Source organism: Falco punctatus (assembly GCF_963210335.1).
Source record: "Falco punctatus genome assembly, chromosome: Z".
Lineage (NCBI taxonomy): Eukaryota > Metazoa > Chordata > Aves > Falconiformes > Falconidae > Falco > Falco punctatus.
In genome coordinates this window covers 69591426-69614310 of record NC_137586.1, presented here as the reverse complement: position 1 = coordinate 69614310, position 22885 = coordinate 69591426, and the positions used below count along the sequence as shown (strand labels likewise).

The following is a 22885-nucleotide window of genomic DNA, read 5'->3' as shown; positions in this document are numbered from 1 at the left end:
GCAGTAGCCCTGCCCGGCCCTGGCCACCCCTGGGCAGCACAGCGTCCGCTCCCCAGACCCGGGCACCTGAAGGGACAGCCGCACCAAAGCCCCGCCCCTCCTGCCCCCATTGGCCCCCAGCCAGCGTGCCCCTCTCCCACTGGCTCTTGGCAGTATCACACAGGGAAGCCCCACCCACACAGTGCCCGCCCCCCAGCCACGGTGACAATAGGCCTCAAGATGTGGCCTTGCAAGTGCTGCCACCTTCAGCCCCTCTTGGGTTCCTGGTGCCCCTGGGCAGGCCCTGCCCCGCTGCTACTATGGTGGGGCTGTGGCCCCAGTTCCACTGACAGAGGCCCAGCCAGGAGCTGAGCTGCCATTGCCGGGGCACAGGGTCAGGACCGGACCCTGTGCCACCTCTGTCCTCTGCCACCACACCCTGGACAGGGTGTCAGAAAGCTGAGAACAGAACAGCACTTAACTGTTGGGGCAGCAGAAATTATGGGACCCTTAGGCGTGCAAGCCCACAATGTGGTCCCCTGCCTGAACTGCCTCTCATCTGACGCATTTCACCCGATTGCCTGAGGCCTTCAGGCCTGCAGTCTGTCTTTACAGGCTGCATATTCTCGGTAAGAGTCAGGGCCTGAAGGTGTTTCTGCACAAATGCTGTACATTCCTCCATCTAAACCATCCAAACACCACAGCACAGCTTTTCCAATTATTAAATCCAGAGGGCTAGCAAACATTTTGGGCAACAGGGGCTTGCCATGAGCAGGGGGCAGGTTGCTCCAATATAAGCCAATGCCCCAGGCTCCTTTTCTCTCTGCAAACACAAGACAAAATGTTCTGACATGAAGTGGTCCACCAGGCTTTACATTCTGGAGCTCAAACTGGTCACTCTTTGTCTTCTCTGGGGTATGGCAGGCTCCATGAGGAGGTGGGTTTTTAAAACATGCCCTCATTATCCTTGGAACTGCCTCTCCCCTCTCTAAAGAACTTGAGCAGTGAGTATGCAGCATGGCATGAATGATGCCAGGTTTACAGGTGGAGGCTCAGCTGAGATGAGTGTGTAGACAGCTGGAATAAGATTGACTAGATGTACAGGGATGTATTTTTGTGTTCTCTGTTCCCTGGTCAAAGGGATAGATTTCAGTCATCAAAAGCTTCAGATATACTTTCAAATAGCAAATCTGACAACCATTTAAGCACCAGTCAGGCCATTCCTGCTGCCAGTTCAGTCATCCTAAATGGCGGGCGAGAACGGTTTTGGAAGAGCTGGGTCATCCATGGAAAACTAGAGAATCATGATCTTCACAGTAATGCTTACCTGTAAATGGGCCTCCCAAAAGGTGTCGAGATCTAAGTTGTACAGTCCGAAGGGAACTGGCAGCTGAAGTTGCTAAGCCACTGTCCATAATATTTCAAAAACTGTGGCAGACTGGTGAAGTTCCAAGTGACTGGAAAAGAGGAAACATAACCCCCATTTTTAAAAAGGTAAAAAAAAAAACAAAGACATGGGGAACTACAGGTCTGTCAGTCTCACATCTGTGCCTGGCAACATCATGCAGCAGATCCTCCTGGAAGCTATGCTAAGGCACAGGGAAAATAAAGAGGTGACTTGTGACAGCCAGCATGACTTCATTAAGGGTGAATAATGCCTGATTAATCTGATGGCCTTCTACAACAGGGTTGCAGCATTGGTGGATAAGGGAAGAGTGACTGACATCATCTGCCTGGACTTGTGTAAAATGTTTCATACTGTCCTGCACAATATTCTTGTCTCTAAAATGGAGACACATGGATTTGACAGGTGGACCAACTTGGTGGATAAGGATGGTTGTACTGGATGGTTATACTCAAAAAGTTGCAGTCAAAGACTCAGTCTCCAGGTAGAGACCCATGATGAGTGCTGTCCCTTAAGGTTCCATATTGGGATCAGTATTATTTAACATCTTTGCCAGGAACCTGGACAGTAGGATTGAGTGCACCCTCAGCAAGTTCACAGGTAACACTAAGATGAGTACTCCAGGTGACACTCTAGAGGGAGGTGTGCCATCCAGTGGGACCTTGACAAGCTAGAGTTGGGCCCATGTGAATGTCTTGAAGTTCAACAAGGCCAAGTGTAAGGTCCTGCACCTGGGTTGGGGCAATCCCAAACATGGATACTGGCTGGGTGATGAGTGGATTGAGGGTAGCCCTGAGGAGAACGATTTGAAGGTGCTCTAGCAGCCCAGAAAACCACCTGTATATACACCTGGGCTGCATCAAAAGAAGTGTGGCCAGCAGGCTGAGTGAGGTAATTCTCCCCCTTTAGACAACTATCATGAGACACTCCTCTGGAGTACTGTGTTCAGTTCCGGTGACCAAACACAAGAAAGATGCTTAAGTGGGTCCAGAGGAGGGGCATGAAGATGATCAGAGGGCTGGAGCACCTCCTATATGAGGGCAGGCTGAGAGGATTGAGGTTATTTAGCACGGAGAAAAGAAGGCTCTGGGGAGACCTTATAGCAGCTTTCCAGTGCCTAAAGGGGGCCCATAGGAAAGATGGGGAGGGACTCTTTTTCAGATAGTATAGTGACAGGACAAGGTGTAACCATCTTAAACTGAAAGATCTAGATGAGATAATAGGAAGAAATTCTTCCCTGTGAGGGTGGTGAGGCACTGGAACAGTTTGCCCAAAGAAACTGTGGATGCCCTGTCCCTAGAAGCGTTCAAGGCCAGGTTGGATGGGGCTTTGATCAACCTGGTCTAATGGAAGGTGTCTGATGGCAGGGGAGTTGGAACTCAAAGATCTTTAAGGTTCTTTCCAACCCAAATCATTCTATGATTCTATGACTCCATGATCATCTGAAGGGATCACTAGGAAGACTCCTGGCATCCCTAAGGATTCGTGCCAGACAGATCCTTGAACATTTTGTGCTTCTCAGCTCTTCATCTGCCACATGAGGGCAGGAATATTTCTTTTTCAAACCTGTTTCTCTTGCCTCTTGCGGTGTGTAACCTCAGGTGATTACCTAGATGGTAATAGCTGCTTCTTGTAAAGAAGTGTCAAGAGCAATGGAAAGCTGGTCTCACAGAACACTTGTAAGTTCCCATCCATTAACCTGTCATAATTGTGTCAAAAGTCTGAGCTCTCAATGTGTCTCTAGTTGGTAGAAAGGGGATTGGTCTCCTCAGTAAAAAAAGGAGTTGTTGGCAAGAGATTTTCATGTGTGGACATCTTACACTGCAGTCCCCTTCACATGTGCCAGTTCATCATGGCGATGATATATGGATTAATTCCCTGTCAGATCTTTCCCATGCATAGCAGTTATAAGGACTTTTGCTTTTTGGTTTTGTTTTTGTGTGGGGTTTTTTTTGTTGTTGTTGTTTGGTTTGGGTTTTTTTTTCCCAAATTAAGGGAAAAAAGGAAAAAAACAGCTCCTCCTAAAGGGAAGAAGGAGCCAGATCTTTGACAACATCTCTGATCTGCCTGTGATGCTTTGTCCTGTATCTGGAACCTTCCTCCTAGGGCAGAACTGTGCAGTTGCCTATGTCTGCCCAAAGGATAAGGAACAGCAGAGTCTAATGCTGTTTCTCCTTTTATTGCAGCTCATAGTCTGTGAAAGGTCTCTAGCTGTATATGCTTCTTTGGTTAACCCTTCCCAGGAATTAAATCTGTGGTTTAAGCAGTCTCTGCTGGACATTCAGCCTAGCTTATGCTATGAGCATTGGGGAGTGCAAGATTTGAATGTGGAGACTTGACCATACTTCATTTCCCACTGGAAAGGAGGAGTACTGCTTTCATGGAAGTGAGCAGAGTTTGCCAGTCCAAAAGGAATGCAAGGCAAAATCAGACTCCTCCCAATGTAATCTACTTAGAGTTACAGCTAGATCCCAGCTCAATGAAAGCACAGTCTGCCTCTTCATCCAAATTTGCTTCTGTCTCTGGGCAAAGTCTTTCTTCAGCGATGTAACTGTTGTTCCACCCCTGCCTACACATCCTACAGGATCTCCTGGCTGTATTGTATGCAGGAGAACCATCATCTGAGGAGGTCTTTGAATTAGCTGCCAGTAAGAAAGTGTGCCAGGACCTGAATGAGGCCCTCAACAAAGGAGGGGATGGTGACCTCCAAAGCCTATATACTTACTGGCAGAGACCTTGAAGACCAGTTCTTATGACTTCCAACTGTGATAGCTCCTTACTAACCTGCAGGCTCACTTCAGGAACTAGATTTGACCTACCTGGGACTCCAAGCTAAAAGCAGAAGGGAGACAAACTGCCTGTTTCAGATGTAGAAATGTTTGGCATTTTTATTGTCTGTCTGTTTCTCTTGTACTGCATCTGATTTGTCATGTGCCTACGGGAAACATTTTATTTTCTTCCTCTGCATCCTCCTCAGTGAGGCTCACTGAGTGTGAGAAGGAGAGCAGAGGGCAGAGAAGAGCTTGATTCTGTTAGGAAATCCATGCTAGTTTACCTGACATGTACCCCAGAAGCTCCTTGTTCTGTCAGTGTTGATGAGTACCTGTGAGAGCAGGTGGAAGACCTGCCTCCTTGTGAGCCAGCGGCACAGGGGTGCTCCCTCTGGACTCAGCAGCAGAGCTTGAAGCCTCATCTGAAGCTCTTGGCAGTACAAGACTTCCTTTGAAACATCCCCTCAAAAATTCTGTGAGTTGACCTCTATGAGAAAGAGATGCTAGCTTTGAAGAAGCCAAGCAAGCAGGGCAAATTAGGAGGATTGAAAGAGTAAGCCTTGCACGCAATCCCACTGTTATGGAGTGACTGGTAAGAGCGCTGGGATTTCCCTGCATGTTGACAGCCTCATTTAAAAGCTCATCATTTCTCTTCGTTAGCTCTTCCTGCTGCACAGTTGGATGTGGAAAGAAGGTAACAGGAAAATATTTCTCTGTTCAGAAGACTTCTTTAAGCCCTTTGAGATTGCTTCATTCTCATACATCTGATGACTCTCACAAGAAGGGGACAGAGGTTGCAGTACCTTGGTGAAGGTAGTCACTCTGCTGTGGATCAGGCATGGAAATGAGAAACACCACCATGCTTCATAATTGAAAAGCAGGAGACTTGAAAGCTGAGTTAGAATACCATGGAAACTACACAACCCAACCACAAGCTTTCATGTGCCTTAGAAAAACCTCCAGTGAAACGTTATAGGATTTATTGAAGTTGTTGATCTAGTCAATGACAGGATTCTGCAATGCTGACCTGTTGGTCCAGAACTTAAAATTAACCTCATGCTGAGCTGCCTTTGGGGATCTTTGAATGGCATTTCTGCTATGTCACTGAAAAAAGTGCACACTTTTTTTTTTTTTTTTTTTTTTTTAGCGGTAGCATAATTCCTGTAAATTTAATGAAATGCATTTCTATACAGAAGCGGCAGCCACTGAATTGATGCACTGGTGTCATACCACATTTATGTTCCCCTAGAGTGGCTGACAATTGCATAGAGCAAATCTGTTCCTCCTCAAGCAGTTGCTTTCTCTGCTCCACCACATCATCCAAAACTCTTCAACCAGCAGGATGAATTCCAGTAATCTTGCCATCTGCACTGGACTAAATATAATGACTCCATCAAGGACAGCTCCCACTGTATGTGCTGATGAAGACGAATGTCAAGGTACACTGAATTTACCAATCAGCTACACCCTTCTGGGTCGATCAGAACATTCCTGTTGAGAGGTACCTTGCTGTGTCTTCTGTTGACCCCTTGTGGAGGAGTTTCGTGCGAAAGCAAATGCATGGCTGCAAGGGTAGGAATGGAAAAGTCTTTTTCATCCCATTGTGGGTTGCTGTGTGCAGGTGAAGGTGCTGGTAGAGTTTGTGATTAACAACTGAACTGAGATATGTGGGAAGGAGATGGCTTGACTTTTTAGTCTATTGGCTGAAGAATTATCAGCACACATGGAGAGCTCCAAAGATGGGAGGATGAATTAAGGATTGCCACAAAGCAAGGCTGCTCGTCTATATTCTTCAATTTGTAACTGTGGTGACTCTGAAAATGCAGACAGTTTCTGAGTGCTCAAAACATTAAAGTGGAGGTCAGAACATGGATGTGAGCAGAAACAGAGCCCAGGTCACTGGTCTGCCTCTCCCTGGTAGCCCCCAGTGCAGCTGTGATGGGACTGTGGTATGAATGAGTCCATTAGACAGGCTACACTTCGCCACACTTGCCCTTTTGCCTCATGCTGCATTAATACTTTCTGTTATATCTGACAAGGGCCAGCAATTTTGTTTCACAGCACAATTGCTTTTTTCATCCTCCTTTCTTCTTGCTAAGCTGTTGAGAGGGACTGTGATCAAGATTCCTTTACCTCTGCTTCCCTGACTCCTAGTCTCAAGTGCTGGACTTTGACATGGAAGTCAAATTCTAGAGCCCTTCTAGAAGTCATGGAAGAGCTTGCCCACCTGCAGGCAAATGAGGAACTGCCTAATGCGGAGTTTGCTGAGGTACATTTCCAAGAAAATCATGGGAGGCAATCCTGATTGGAGAGAGGGCACTAGGTACAAGTACCTAAGAGCAAAATGGGTCTGTCTTATTGCTTGCCAGAAGAGAGACACTCATTTTCAGCACTAGAAGGAAAGACCTGAAGTAGTCTGACTAGCCTTAAAAGGCCCTGCTAAATCTGACACCCTTTAGAGCAGCCTGGATCTTTCCTGCTACATTCTCCATTTGGCCACCATGCCCCATCACAGATCAGGAGTGTTTCTCCAGAGACCCTGTTGGTCAGTCACCTGATCAAGAGAACAAACCTGGCAGCATTTTTGTTTTCTACCTGGTACCATCAAACACCCATTAATAAGGTAACTGAGCCATTTTTCTTGCCACAGCTCTTAAATGAATCCTCACCGTGCTTTAAAGCAAAAAAGGCACTCTCCTGTTTAACACAGAAAGTCTTGAACATACACTTATACATCTCAAGATTTCTGGATATTATGGTACCCACGAACAGTAAGAAGAATAGACAAGTATTACTCCCCATTCATCAGCCTTATACATTTGTTCTTTTAATCTTTTCTTGTATGGAATGGCATAGAAAAATGAGAATGCTGAAACATTTAGATAGTTCTGGACCAACATCATCTCAGCCCAAGGCTAATCATCTGCTTTATCTGTAACCCCAGTAAAGTAATGTGCCACTAGATCAGTACATGCTAAGATAGCAGAGAAGAGCTTATTTTTACCAGTCATGATATGATTGCTTTGTAGACTTACTGAAAAGAAAAAGGGGATTTCCTTTTATTCTCTTGGGGTTTGTTACTGTATGTGACTACTACCATGACTTGAGACAAATCAGTCTCTTTCTGTCTAATTGTATCTAAGTGAAAATAAATAAATAAAAGGAAACTGAGATGTGACTTGTGAGAATTGCAAATGTTTCCAATTCTTTAGTGGAACATGATATGGCAGTTTGAAGCATTGCTTATTGCTGAAAAGGTATTTGGTCAGATGTACTTACAGGAGACTTACCTAAGAACGAGAATGACTGTGGATCATCAACCAAACGCAGACTTGAGGGTTTTTGGTTGTTTTGGCTTTATGTTGGTTTTGTTTTTTAATATTATCCAAAACAGAAGTGGTTGACTACAAGATTTTTTTTTTTTTTTCTACTTCTACTTTGTCATTTATTTCCTGGATAACTTGGTTAGAAACTGTTGAATTACTGTAATCACATAGGCTATATGTTAATTTCTACTCTGATTTTTTTTAAAAAAGATAATGAGTACACACATTTCATCAACTCAGAAATCTTGGATATTAAAAAGTCCAGAAGTCTGTAGAAGAATTCAGAGTAGGTAGGTCACTTACGATTTTCATCTCCTATTAAAGATGCTGTACAGGAAAGCTGCACTGGCATTTATCTGATATTATTACCTAAAAATACATATGTATATACATAACATATCTGTAGAGGAGAAAGCATTTTTAGTAATACTTAGAAAGATGAGCTCCTGATTTCATTATATATTATGTATTACAATAGCAAGTTTAAAAATCAAAACCAGAAGAGTTTATTTGTGGCCCAGCACTGGACCTCAACACTGTAGCCTTTCAGCAGAGAACAAGTGGGAGTAAAGAGGAAAGGTGCAAAAGTGGGAATTCTTTGCCCTGTAGAGAGAATAGTGAAGGGGACCCTCCTCCACAGAGACTTCAGGGCTGTACCACACCCTTGTTCCCCCTTGTCACCACCTTTGCTCTTGGGCACAGAGCCTTGTGGCAGAGTGTTCATTGGAGTCAGTATTGCTAGGGAACTGTCAATTCACTGGGGAGGCCCATGGGCAGCACTGTATGCTGTGGAGTGGGAAGGCTCATGCATGGTTTAGAGCCAAACTGAAGTCCTTGCTCATGGGTATGGACCAATTAATCCCTTTCAATCCATGGCTTTCTTTGGTCTGGGGCCGTGGGTGTGCACTGCTTCTGCATCAGTGGCTTTCTGTCTCCCTGTCAAGGGAACCAGAAAACCAGGTCCAGAAACATCAGCCAAAATCCTTCCAGGCCCCAATACAGTCTGCAGGGAAGGTCTGTGCCTACACATCTTGCAGGTGACAGAGCCAGGCTCTACCTACCCCAGAAAAGGTTCCACCTGTCAATGAGAGGAGCTAGATATTTTTACACTCTCCATTTCAGACCATCCTGCTGCCAATGACACCAGCATAACTTCAGGTCCCAAAAGTACCTGTCAATTAGAAATCACCAGCCTGCAAAACAAAAGGGGGGAAAAGAGGTACCTCCAGGTGGTGGTGGACACCTCTGTCATGGCCCTTTTCCCCATGGGCCATGGACTGAACCTAGTCAGTCAGCTTTTGCATTGGAGTGATCCCATGATGATGATTTGGGGAGGGAATGGGAAGAGTTAGAATGAAGAGTCCTCTGGCCTGCAGTTCATGTAGGAAATGGGCACTGTTCAGAGCACTGCCACAGCCAGAGCCCCAAAAAGCCTCCCCTTTGGCAATGTTTTTCTGTACCTGCTAACCGTGGGCTCTTTGGAGATGATGAGTTAGGAATAACTCTGCAGTGCAGCTCTGTCACACACTTCAGTTCCAGGCATTCAGGTACAATCAAGGACCTAGAGGGAACTGGGAGGCTTGAATACAGGCCAGCATTGCTGCCTTCTTTGTAGCCTTGAACAGTTCCTTCTACCAGGAGAGGACCAGAAACCCTTCCAGCCCCAGCAGACAGATGTCCCAGCTCTGCGAGCTGTGCAGGAAGCTGCTACCCTGGGAACCCCTCTTGGTGTGGCAAGTCTTTCCCAGCTGCTCCAGGAGAGGCCCAATGTCAGGGCAGTGCTTCTGGGGGTGCTTGGGGACAGAATCAGACACAATTGCATCAGGGACATTAGTGAAATCTTCCATGTGGAATCATAGTTGCGTGTGGATTGTGCAGGGAGCTCTGGAGATGCAGAGGCATTGCTTCCTTCAGTAGTATGGGAAGCAGAGGAAGAGGAAGGCATCAGGCTGGATAAGGGATCATCCTGACGTGTGAGCTCAGGACCTGGGCATAGCTCACAGCTCCATTTTTCCCACTGAAAGCCCTGAAGGAGGAACTGCTAAGAGTTGTCTCCAGAATTCTCTGCTTCTGAGGCAGATGCTTTAGCCAGGCACAAGGACCTCTCTCACAGGGGCTGAATGGAGCAAGAGGCATCTGCAGAGGGCAGCCAGAGTCTTTCCCTTCCTCCTCCAATCTGTCTCCACATCCCATTCCTCCTTCAACAACCATCTCCTCCAGTGGACACAAAGGCACTAGGCCTGGGGAAGCAGGGTCTCAGGAAAACACCCTCAGTACTCAGCCTGCCTCTGTTCTGTTCATGCATTGCAGCAGACCTGGGCTTCTCTGCAACCCTCTGGAGCTGGTGATAAGAGTTGTGCCCACAGTCAAAGCATATATTCAGGCTCAGGCTGAATGTGCAGTTTCTGAGGTTCAAGTTTCACATTGACTTTCAGGTTTTCATGTTTGCAATGGAGTTTCATAGGTCTCTTTTTCTTTCCTAGTCAATTTTCTTTTTTTTTTCTTTCTTTCTTTCTTCCTTTCTTCTTTTATTCCTTCCTTTCTTCTTTTATTCCTTCCTTCCTTCCTTCCTTCCTTCCTTCCTTTTTCTTTCTTTCTTCCTTCATTTATTTATTTATTCCTTTCTTTCTTTCTTTCTTTTCTTTCTTCCTTTTTTCTCTTTCTTCTTTCCTTTCTTCCTTCCTGCCTGCCTTCCTTCCTTCCTTCCACCCAACACTCCCATTATTTTATTAGTGATTCCGGTATGTCAGGTCTCTGACCACAGAGGTGTGCCCTCAGCCCTGCACAGGCATTCCAGGGCTGTATCTGACCCTGGGTCCCCTCACCACACCTGATCTTGATCTCACCCACAGGCTGACATGTCAGCCTGGGCTCAGTCTGCCCCTGTCCCCAGGAAGGTGTCGGCTGCTGGGAGCTGGGGCTGCCCCAGCCTGCCCTGCCAGCTGCCCCTCAGCTGCCCTGTTCTCTGGTGGGGCAGTGAGACGGTCCTGGCTGCCAGGTCCTGTCCCCAGCAGCCTTCTGGCCCCTTCAGTGACCTGGTAAAAGGACTAGGAAAAGTATTAAAATACATGCCTGAAAACTGAAAAAAAAAAAAAAAATAGCTTAGGTGTCTGGGTGTGTAACTGCACTTTGTGGTTTTGCACTGGCAAGATTTCAGCAACGTGAGGTGGTGAGGGAGTAAGATGTAAGCCTTTATTTAGCAAATAGTTCCTCCTGAGACTCAACGGTGCTCAAAGGGCATAGGGCATGTTATTTACTGTTAACAAATGTGACTACAGGTCATTTTTAAATAGCCGGCCTGCTGCAAATTATTAAAGAAAGGGAACAAAGACAGTGCTGTCCTTGACTTCACCTACTGGTCAATTTTCTGGCATAGAAACAATAGTCTCAGTCTTGGAAGTCCAGTTATTTTACATCTAAGCAATTAAAAACACTTTAGCCAAAACGCTAAACCACACCAAAGATACTAGTGCCAAGTTTTAAGAAGATGGCATTCTGAGCTGAAGCTGGTGAGCAGTTAACTTGAAGTTTTCAGTGAAATAAGGATTTCATCAAGTATCTGAAGTATGACCTGGGAATGGGAGAAATCCTAGAAGGTCTTGTTTTTTCTGTCTTCCATTTTTCTAGATTCAGTCAAGGCTGTGCAAATAAGGACCCAAATTGAAGTCAGTGTAACAGTGCTGCTCATCAGTGAGCTATTGTCAGGAGAAAGGAGAACTCATCAAAGACGCATTTTGTTCATTGAGGGGATGACTCATTTACCTCAATCTACTAGCACAGATGTTTTAGCATACCTGTCATCCCTTAGGTGATCCATCTACCTGAAGGCCTTAGCTGCCTGAACCTTCATTTCTGTGATTTGTGGGTTTGGGTTTTTTTTAAATACGTTTGGAAGCAAAACCCCATTAAAAAGAAATATATAAAATATCTGCAACCCATCAGAAGTAATTTCTCAAATGTGGTGTTTTCATGGGCACTTATTATGAATGGCCATGATAAAACTACATAGACAGTGGACACTAGAATACTAATAGCAAAGTCTGGGACATGATATTAGATATTAGTTTATTTTTATTAAAATGAAGTTTCATCTCAAGTCAGTAATTATTTTAAAAAGGTTAGTGCTGGCTTAGTTTCATTCCCTCAACATATAAAAGATTTCAAGTGCTTTATTATAGTGTAGCTATAAATCTAACAACAGGTAGTGAAGTGAAAGGTGCTCTGGCTGAGAGTGGCTTTTATACTCAAAGAAAATTGGAGACAAGATAGCTAAAATAGGGGTTTTTTTTCCTGACAGCATGGCTGTGTGTGATATACAGTGATGCCTCATGGAGCCAGTGAACCCGTTATCAGACTGAAGATGAGGGAACCCCATATAATTACAGAATTTACTACAAGCCTCTCTAAACTTGGAAACAAAGGACTCCGATATCCAGTAAAATCCATAGTTCCAAAATTTTTTTGTGTTTTGATGTGTTTTGATGAGTAAAGTTTCAACTTGTATTTATTTGAAACAGTCTGACCTTGACCAAATTCATTTATCTCTCACCCCTCAGTTAAAATGGTGGTAAGGAAACTTATATGCTTGGTGAGATGCTTTGAAACCAAATACAAAACCCCAGTTGTAGTGGGGCATAGTTAGAATTCAACACAAAGCAGAAAAGGCAGGATTCTTCCCTCATAATGCTCCTGGAGGTTCCAGAAGTCCTGTGGGAAATCTCAGTAAAGACTTCAAGATGATTTCTTGCTCACAGGATTTCAAACCCTAGCTTTTTTGAGCTTCATTCCTTCACAGAAGAACAAAGGCTTATCTGCCTCTGAGGCCAAGGCCTGTGGTACACGCAAGCACACATACCAAACCTTTCGTTCAAAAAGCATATCAACATCTGCTTTTGGAAGAAAGGTTCACATGTGTACACTTGCACACAAGTATATCTGTCTTTTGCCATCTACATGAGTGTGAGCACTATGTAGAAATGCAACTGAAATTTTTCAGTCACATATTTTAGTAATCTGTTCAACCATTCTGACTCATTCTTCCATTCAAAACCATCAGAGATTGCTTCACAGACACCCAAACTATTTTTAAAACCATTTAAAGGTCAGGGTTCTCCTTAGCAAAAATGGGGTTTTGAACTTTGGATACCAAGAAGTAATCTGATTTGTCAGAAGATCAGAATACTTTCTTTAGGATGATGAATGAGTTGCTGGATGCAGCCATTGAGCGTTTTTCTCCCAAGTATTACTTAGCTTATGAGGATCCTAATTCTAAGATGTTAGATTTTTCAATACAGTAGGACTTGGAAAAATCAATTAAGATTAGGATGTTTTGCACCAAGATATTCTTTGCTAGAGAAATACACTGACAGATTTTAACAATCCAGCAAAGATATTAAATGAATTTACTTGTTCATAGCTTAGCTTAAGCAAAGATGCAGAAACTTTCACAGAAGTACATAAATGCCAGCTTAAGCAGTCCAAGGTGTAAAAGCTTTGTACTTCACAAAAGTACATAAATGTCAGTTATCCTAAGAAGTGCTAGCATATTGTAAGCCATGACAAATCACAACAAAGTATGATGGAACACCTAGAGACACAGAAAAATCTTGTCAGAAGCCAGTAACAGAGCTAGTAATGGAAATCTGTGTTCATTTACAATAAAAAGCTTTGCTTCGTACACAAAGTAGTTCATACTTTCCTTGAGCTCAAGGTGTGCAAGGAGGTCACAGCTGAGAAAACTTTTTACTATAAAAGAAAAGGTAGGAAGCTAAATACAAGCATCCATCTGAAAACATACCAATCTCTCTAAGAAGGCAACATGGCCTATATTAGCACGACAGACAAATAACTGAGGTCTCCAGAAGGTTTACCAAAAATATAAGCAATTCATGTCAGTCTTCTCGCTTTCAGTGCTTGATTTTAAGTAGGACATGTTTTTTACAACCTTTCACTTCAGTCCAACATAAAAATGTTCTTCACAAGGCACTGTGGGATAAAAGCTCCAATTTTCCCCTCTGTTCATTTTCATTATTTTCTATCTATATGTTCAAATGAGAGATTATTTGCAGGGATGATATATACTATATGTTCATATAGCAATTCTCAGTTGTAAAGCTGTATTTTGCAATAACTAGCTGCTTATGTATAACTTTTTCTTTTATCTATCTTAATTGACATTATATTGACCAAACTGGTTTATACCACAAAAGTGGAAAAATAGATTTGAAACCATTCCCCAATGCAGGGAATAACTTTTATGTTCTTAAGGTTTGTGAAGTTCAAAATCAAAATAGCTAAGATAAAATCTTTCTTCTAACAATCTCAACTGATGAGATTGTTAATTAATACTAATTAACTTCCTACATAGAAACTATGTTTTCTTCTTTCCCTTTCTACAGGTTTAATTACAAACTTGCACAAAAAATCTATCATTGTCCTCATTTTACATGTCTAACAGTGGTTCCAAAGTGTGCCAGTATTTAAAATACACTGGCCTTCAGACAGCACACACACAAATCAGAGATGAATGGCTGAGAGAAATGAGCAGGTAGAAGCAGCAGACAGATGGCAGAGGGGAAGAGGGAAGGAACTGGAAGGAAAAGTGGAAAACTATTTTTCATAGTGCCCAGATATGGGGGTAAACCAAACCCTGCTAGTGAATCAGTTGTTCAGAACACAAACAATAGTAGGTAATCCAAGTGTTATTATACTTACCTAAATAAGGTACAAGAGGACATCTATTCTGCAGAATGCGGAGAAAGAAATAAGTTGAGCCAAAGAGGAAAGCTTGCTCAGTCACTACAAATACTAACAATGAGGTTTTATTTTATTAAGCCAAAATCATCATACATTTTTTAATGACTAGGACCTCTGTAGTGAAGCAGAATTTAGACATACTCATGCTAGATGTAGAAGCAGTAATTTGGATTCTCATGGTCTGGGATTCAGCACAATATAACTTCATTGTTAAAAATCCCTTACAGTCACAACTTCCATAAATCTGAACAAATCAGTTTATTTTCTATCCCCAAGCTGAAAGAAAATGTGTGCTTGGCACTTCCTTAAAAAATAAAATCAAGAAAATAAATCTCACATTATTCTTTTGTATGTTCACAATTAAGTAGCTTGTTCAAAGCCCACTTCGGAACTGCCCCACTACTTTGCAGTACAGGTGCACTGCTGGAACACTGTCATTTTTAGTAAGCTCATTGGCTTTGATGCAATCTTCTCTAGTGCTATAATATAATTTATAATGAGATCTCAGATGATACAAAAAATACTAAACTAAAGCCAGATAGCATAGTGTCTACCTACAGGCAGTGTGTCGTGGTTTAACCCGTCGGCAACCCAGCACCCAGCATCACGCACCCACTTGCTCACTCCCCCTCCCACAGAGGGGTGACGAGGAGAATTGGAGAGGAATGTAAAACTCAAGAGCTGAGATAAGAACAATTTAATAGATGAAGCAAAAGCCACACACCCAAGCAAAGCAGAGCAAGGAATCCATTCACCACTCCCCACGGGCAGGCAGGTGTTCGGCCATCCCCAGGGAAGCCGGGCTCCGTCACGTGTAACGGTTACCCGGGAAGCCAAATGCCACAGTGCTGGATGTCCCCCCCTTCCTTCTTCTTCCCCCAGTTTATATACTCAGCATGACATCATATGGTATGGAATATCCCTTTGGCTAGTTCATGTCACCTGCCCTGGCTGTGTCCCCTCCCCGTTTCCCGTGCCCCCCCAGCCCTCTCGCTAGCAGGGCCCAAGGAACTGAAAAGTCCTTGATTTAGTATAAACATCACCCAGCAACAACCAAAACCATCAGTGTGCTGTCAGCATTGTTGTCACACCAAATCCAAACCACAGCACTGCACCAGCTGCCAAGGACAAAATTAACCCTATCCCAGTTGAAACCATGACACAGTGAAAAATACATAAGCACATGCACACATACATACATACACACGCATGCTGTAGACACCTATAGATTTCAATCCTGATCCACATATCACATGATCACGTGCAGGTTTACACTGGTAGGAATCCATAGTCTTGTGCCTTTGAGTGAAGTAATCTAAGATTTTAAAAGTGCTAGAAGTGTGCAGACATCACTTCATTCTTTTGTGTGGTTTGGTTTTTTGGGGTTTTTTTTGCCTCTCCTGGAAATAAAACAGAACAAAACCACTGAACAGTGTTCCAGTATTGGAAGAACATTAGGACACTTGAAATAACATTAAAGCAGCTATTCAGAATGAGTCTGGGGGAAGCAAACCAATACCCTTGGAAGCTTTGTAGTATATACTTCCAGACCAAATCCTGTAGACATTTTGAGCTGTAAGATAAGATATACATAGTCTACATACAGGAAAGTCAATAACTTGATAGGACGGAATTGATAGGCAGAATGGTCCAGGATAGTTTCATGACACAAAAAGACTGAATGAAAAAGCCCAGGATAATTTAAAAGGTGCCTAATTTAGGCCTGTCTTCATAGCACTATTTAGAAATATTAATACTGTTATCTGTGTTTAGAAAAGAGGGAAAAAAAAAAGGAGAACATATGATGCTGATCAGGAATACTCTCAAGAAGATTCATCAAGAGCAAATTTGGTAGAACAATTTATCTTCAGAGTTTATCATAGCTCTGCAAAAACTGAGGTTTCCTTTTAAAATAATAAGGAAGAAGATGTATCACTTTTTTCTATATATATTTTTGTATATATATGTATTTTTATAGATATGTTTGTGAAGGCCTTTGGATCAATAACTATACACCCACACACCATAGAAACCTCAGGGACAAGAAACTGAATGTTTAAAAGCAATCGTGAAACCAATTTTCAGAGATCTTAAAGACATAAAGCCAAACAGGAGGAGTATCTGCAATATTGTGTGCCTGTAACTGCAGTTAGTGAACATTAATAATAGTTTTGCTGCATTTTTTTCCCATTCTGCATTCCTCTGTCTCAGCCTCTGTGTTGGAAAAACCCCACTATTTTTATCTTCTTTTGACTTAGTCCACAATGGAAGAGGAGAACACAGTTTCCAAGGATCTGGAAAATTGTTTCTTGAAGAAATAAATTGAGATCTGGGGTCCTAATACATAGTATTTTGGAATAAGGCTGGTACAAACAAAAGAAAAGAGAAGAAAAAAAATTTTAAAAAAAATAGTTTCCTGAATGAGATGAAGCTGGGGAGATAAAGGAATATAATTTCTGGTACCTATCCTATGATTATTTTATATCCTGACAGAAAGACAAGATCTGTCCCAGAAAAAAGTGATCTCAAAGTAAGAAACTCCCTTTGCAGAAAGGACTGGTGCTGTCACAGAGTGCTCTGGAGTATTACAGCCTCACAAAGGAGGAGCTGGAAACCAGGCTGCTTTCATTATCTTTTGTAGGTCTTGTTAGTGCTAGAGAAAAATATTTATATTCACACATGTTCACAGAAAGAAGAGTACTTAGCTTATATCTGTCAATGCTATGCAGCATTCTTCAGAGACAGATTAAGGTCTGCTGACTTGAGCTTCATGAATGATTACACCATTTCAAAACACATGAACGCAGACATCAAAGCAGAGTCATCAGGAGAAGAGGATGTACCACCATCTGTAGGGAAGCCTGAAAGGCAATCAGATGGAACAAGATAACTAAAAAGAGATAAAGTTGGGTTGGGAATAACCAACCACTGAGCACTCTGAAAAATGAAATAGAATGAGATAAAATAGAAGCTCAATATGGTGCTTCAACATTAAGAGAGAATTTATTTTTCCTACAGGACAGTATGACATTCCCAGATTACTTATTTCACACACAAACATAAAGTTGTATCATTTCTCCCTTTTTTTCCCCCTGTTGTTCTCCAGTTAGACTTACAGAATCAGAGATTAATTTAGGTAGGAAGGGACCCTTGGGGGTCACCTATTCCAACTGGCTGCTCATGGCACAAGACAGTCAGATCAGATGATTCACGGCCTTGTTGAGTTTTGAGTATCTCTAAGAATGGAGACTCCATAGCCCCTCTAGGCACCTTTTAACTGTTCAGCCATGCTCACACTGAAAAAGATTTTCCTTATATCTTATTGGAAATTCCCATGTCATTACTTGTGTCCATTGCTTCACTATACACAGTGTCACAAGAGAAACAAACACTTGCGTTTTCAGATGAGGAGGTTACACATCAGAACTGAACCTTTGTAGGACCTGAAGTTTGCTGATCCTGTGTTGGCGCAGAAGGAAAAAAAGAGTGATATTTTTAGTCCTGAACAGAGATAATTAAAAGGAGGACATGAAATTTCTAGAAGACTTGTATTTCTCCTTTGAACTCTTACTCCTATGTGGCTGCCTGATGATACCTTCCGCAGTTGCTCTCTACTTCAGCTATGTGTATGGGCTGGTGTAGAAAGAACACCACTTATTCCTAACCTTGGCAATGGCACTGCAAGGATTTCTACTAAAACGGTTGTTGAGTTTCAACTGAACAATGATACATTTCAAAAAGTATTATTTGATTAAAATACAGGAAAATGCCACATGAAAGGAGATATATGTACTTTTTTTTTTGTTACCGTTTATCTACAACATACATGCTGACTGGCAATTTAGCCCTGATAAATATGTTTATACAGCAAACCACTGCAGCTTAAATAGCTCATTTTGCAGACTCTGTGGGTGGAATCACGTTGGATGTGTGTAAGTGGTTTTAATAAAATTACAGAAACATAAACTGCCAACACAAATGCAGTTTCAGAGAAGCAGTTTATCTGCTGGCTTTGTGGTTTTTTGTTTTGTTTTTTTTTTTCCAACATGCAAAGCAAGGAAGATAGAGCTTGCTGATATTGATCTCAATGCCCAGTCATAAAAAATTAAAAGTTATCTGTCAGTAAAAGAGAAAAGAATGTTTTCCATTTTGCTTAGAGAGCTTTTGAGTGCTTTTGTGAATGCAATTTACAGCATTAATAAAATCCTCTTGCAAATATTATTTTATTGTTCTTGTTTCTTTTTCTTCTGTGATTTAATAAAATATTCTGTAGTGCTTACTTGACTTTCCTGCCCTTAGATATGCTGGAATATTTAACTACAAGTTTGCATATGCATGTCACTGAGTCCAGGACACCTGTACCCCAACTGGTTTTGGACTATAGCAAGGTGGACTCCATGGAAGTTTCTCCTTTGCTTCATTGTCCTTGGAAGTGGGATGAAGGGGAAATAACCCTCCACAAGCATGGTCAGTGGGACCTGGACATCTCTCTGAGCAGGCTACTGAGTTGGGTAAAAGAAGGGTTTACTTATTTTTTTCTATTTTTAACAGCTCATTTTAAGAAATGTCTGTTTCAGTGAAAAGACTCCTTTGCACACAATGAAGAAGATGACTGTCTAGAGTGTGATGCTGTTTCCAAAGAAGAGGCAGAAATGCCTTGATCTCAAGAGGTTAATGCCTGTATCTTATGTTGTATTGGAGATCCACGCTAGTTAACTGTGAAACCACTGCCAGTGAAGTTGGAAATTAAAATCATGTCTACTGACTGTAAAATCACCCCTTTCAGGAGAGCAGCAGGCTTCAAACACCTTCTGGGAAGGTCCACAAGAAGCCATCACTTCATACTGTATGCATAAACCCATCACTTCAACAATACATTCAAACAGACCAAGAAGGGGGATAACCACTTTGTGAAAGAAAGCACTGTGATATTGCATTGGCAGATGCGTCAACACAACTTCCATGGGATGGTAGGAACAAAATAAGAGTTCTCATGGAAACCACAACCCCTTAAAGCCTACTTTTGTCCTAAAAGCCTACCGTCCCTTTCAGTGCCACTCAGCAGTAGTACTTTTTATATCCTCTTTGAGGCTAAAATGAAGAGCAAAGCTTTCTAAGTTGTTCTGCTTCTTTACTTCCCATCCCGCCTTTACATGTCCGTTGCCCTCTTGCTTGTGCATTTTGGTATCTCCTCTCTCCCCAGTAAAATACAAACTCCATAGTAGCCTAAGAAGTCAATGTTCTCTCAGATGTTTTCACGAATACTTAACAAGCATCAGCTGTCTCCCTGGCACAGTAGCGCGCTGCCTTCAGAAATGTAACAGTAATGGCAACACTCCCCACCCCCGTGAATCCAGAAGCTGTTCTCCGTCCTCGGTGTTGGTTTCAGGAGAATTTAAAATTTACAGACACCAGAGCACTGCCATCTAGTGCTAATCCTTAGACATGAGAGGGAAGTTCTGCAACTGCAAAGGTTCGCGCTGCTGGAGCGGTGATGGCCACACCGCGTGAAAGTAACTCAGAACCACAATTGCAGCTGGAAGTTGAAAACTGCTGATGTAATTTGGTATACGTAGAGATTGGAATGCTTTGACCAGCAGAGGAAAGCTCCTGCAATACAGACCTGCAGACTGTATGGGTATGAATATCAGAGGACGGTTGGCACGCCACACAGCCATCAGATAATTACAATTGCAGCACAGGGAACAGAACTTGGAGCCAAACATTGGGGAGCCTGTTTGTCTGTGGACACAGTGGTTTGCTTTAATAAGCATTTAAAATTGCCTGAGATTCCATACCCAGCTCTGCATCAGGGATGATGTCACCATGAGTACTAACCAGCAATCAGCTGGCTGTGCTGAGCTGTTTGACCAGTGTGCTTTTTTAGCTTATTGTAGATGTAAAGCAAGCTTATTGCTAAGCACCTAGGCCTGCCCTCACGCAGGCTTTTTGGCTTGGTGATCAAAGTGTAACTCCTCCAGGCAGGGTGATTTTCTTCCCCTAGTTTTACCTTCCCAGACTCTCAAGATTATCTTATTTTTGTCATATTTGATGGATTTGCTAAATACTTCCTTTAGCTGCCAATATGTAGCAGAAGTGGTGTAGAAATCAAGCTGATTACAGCCTTTTGGGGAGGCAGCTTACTAAATGCAGATAACAATGTCATTCTCAACTCCAACACTAATTAAAAGCTGAACTATGGTGTGACAGGGTCAGACAATCGGCTGATGTAAACCAGCTGGGGAGGTCTGGATGTGCAATCTGATGAACTCAGGGGCACACTAGAATAAGCAACCATCATGATGACATACCCTACATATTATTTCATTTAATTTAAGCCATAAGCCTAAGAACCCTTTCCTTACTTTGCGTGTATACAATCACTTGTAGTAGAAAATATTTTTGTCTGTTTTATAGTCTAAATGATGGTGTACCTCTTCATTTTTATTCAATGTTCTATTAAAGCAAAAAGACTAGCATATGAAAAAGTAGATATCTATTAATGCTTTAGAAATTTATCACCAAAGTCTTATTACAGCAGTACCCATATAAAGCACCACACAGTTCAAGATGAAGCTCTGCAAAACCACAGACTGGCATCTCAGTTGGTTGGCAATTCCAGCTAAGCTGATTTGTTTCTGACTGTTGTGACAGCACCATCCATATTCTGCAGCGATGTTATTTGCAGGAAGTCTGGTCTGTTTTTTCAGACATTCACAACTACTTGGGAAAGCTGTGCAAATGGTTTTAGGTCAGCATTCAGACTCACTGACAAGGGGTAGGAGGGAGGATGGTAATTGCCAAAGATATCAGATCATTGTTTTATCCAAAGGACCAAACAGAGGGCAGTGCCCACTATCTAGGGGCAGTGCAGATAACCCGCACTTGTATTTCATGTGCACTAGTGTTGCACAGGCATGGAATAGCCTGTTATGGTAAAATTCCTTTACATACTCAGCATTGCAAGAACTTGACAGGAAACATACCATATTGCTAAAAACTGGTCAAGTACCAGCTTTCTATTGTTTTTAAGACTGTTACCCTGGTCAGCTGTATGATATACGTGAATATAAAGCCAACTTGCTTTGGGGAAGGTAGCATTATTCATTCTTTCCACAGGAATTTAATATTGCTCAGAGCTTTAGTTTGCATGAAGGTCTTGCTTTGATTGCTGTTTCTGACACTCTCATGAGACTGGTATTAGTAGTAGGGGGGAGACCTGTGATCCCCTGGTAGCAACTACAAGCCAGCAGATTATCTCACATATCCCATGATCACTGTGTTTAGCCAGCTGAAAGCCACCACAATGATGCTTCCTACATCTCTGTGACAGTAACCTCCTACAGTAACTTCTGGATCACTGGTAAACTTCTAATGCTGTGGGTCAGCCACAAGTCATTTCACTGGTAAACATAAAGTAAAATTTGGGCCACTAATTTCTGCTTCTGTAATATCATTGTAGTTAGCCAGTTTTCCTTGATACTGTATCTTGTGTCTTCAAAATGCTGTAAAGGCATGGGAACAGTCCTCTAGTATCCAACAGGCACCCATCCAGCCTCAGATGGAGTTCAGATGGATTATTTCTTGAGAGCCACTGCAAATCACTCCTTATTTCACCTTTACACTATGCTTATCCTGAGTCAGCATGACATGATACCCTATTCTGTCTAGGCTTCGTGTATTTTCTCTTGTACCCCATTGCTACCTTGCAAGGACTGTCAGCTCGGACAGTCTTAACGCAGTTCTGCTGGGACCTGTGGATGGATAAGAAAGCCCTGCAGTGCCAAAGTAAGCCACTCTATTCATTGCTCCACCTTCTCACAAACCTTAAGTGCTCAAGTGCACCCATAGTCTACCTGCCTACTGGGGCTTATTTAAGGGCCAGTAAGATCAGAGCTTTTACCCTGCTTGGTTGTCTCACTCACTCACTCACTCACTCAGATATCACACACATACACAATTATCTGCGGCCAGTCAGCATTCACAACTTAAGCTTTTTTTGTTGTTGTTGTAGTTGTTTTGCCTACCACATTTGGGTTTTGCTTACATCAGTGGTTTTTGTTTGCATCACAGCAAGCTCTAGTAATCCCACTCAGAGTAAGGTAGGACAGCTCTTAATTATAAGTCTTGCTCTTTCACTCCAAAAGCTCAGGGTACAAACACATGTATCAGAAAACTGGGAGAAAGGAGCTGAGGCAGAGATTTTTGGAGACATGCTTGAATGCACAGACAAATTCTGGTTTTAACAGGAAATCAAAACCATTTCTCAATTCAACAACTGGTTTACTACAAGCAGGTTATTTGCTGCATTTCCACATGCACGTTGAACCTTACATTAAATACAAATGCAGTTCTGAATGCCACAAAATTTCCTGGGGACCACAAACAAGATCAGACATGTAACTGTTGCTACCATGGTAAACTTTCAGGCATTTGCCTTTCAAATTGCTTCTGCTGTGTTTTTCATTGTCAGTTGAAGAAGCACCATAATTTAAACCCTGATGTTCAGCACACTACATTAGCCTCTTAGAAAAGTAACGTGAGGTGAACAAGTTAGGATATTCCCCAAATTCAGCCGCTTCCCATCAGCAGCAGCAGTCATTCTTGAATTGTGGTAATTTGGAAAAGACTTTGCAGAGTGTGACTGT

At 42.5% G+C, this 22885-nt stretch overlaps 1 long non-coding RNA gene across 1 annotated transcript in view; it reads left to right on the top strand.

Annotated features, from left to right (window-relative positions):
* Window positions 1-22885, top strand: part of LOC308056990 — a 35958-nt gene that overhangs the window by 111 nt on the left and 12962 nt on the right. The window contains exon 2 of the long non-coding RNA XR_013925062.1: window positions 2-22885. This exon is cut by the window's right edge and continues 12962 nt beyond it. This is a non-coding gene — a long non-coding RNA (uncharacterized lncRNA). The remainder of the gene's footprint in view (window position 1) is intronic.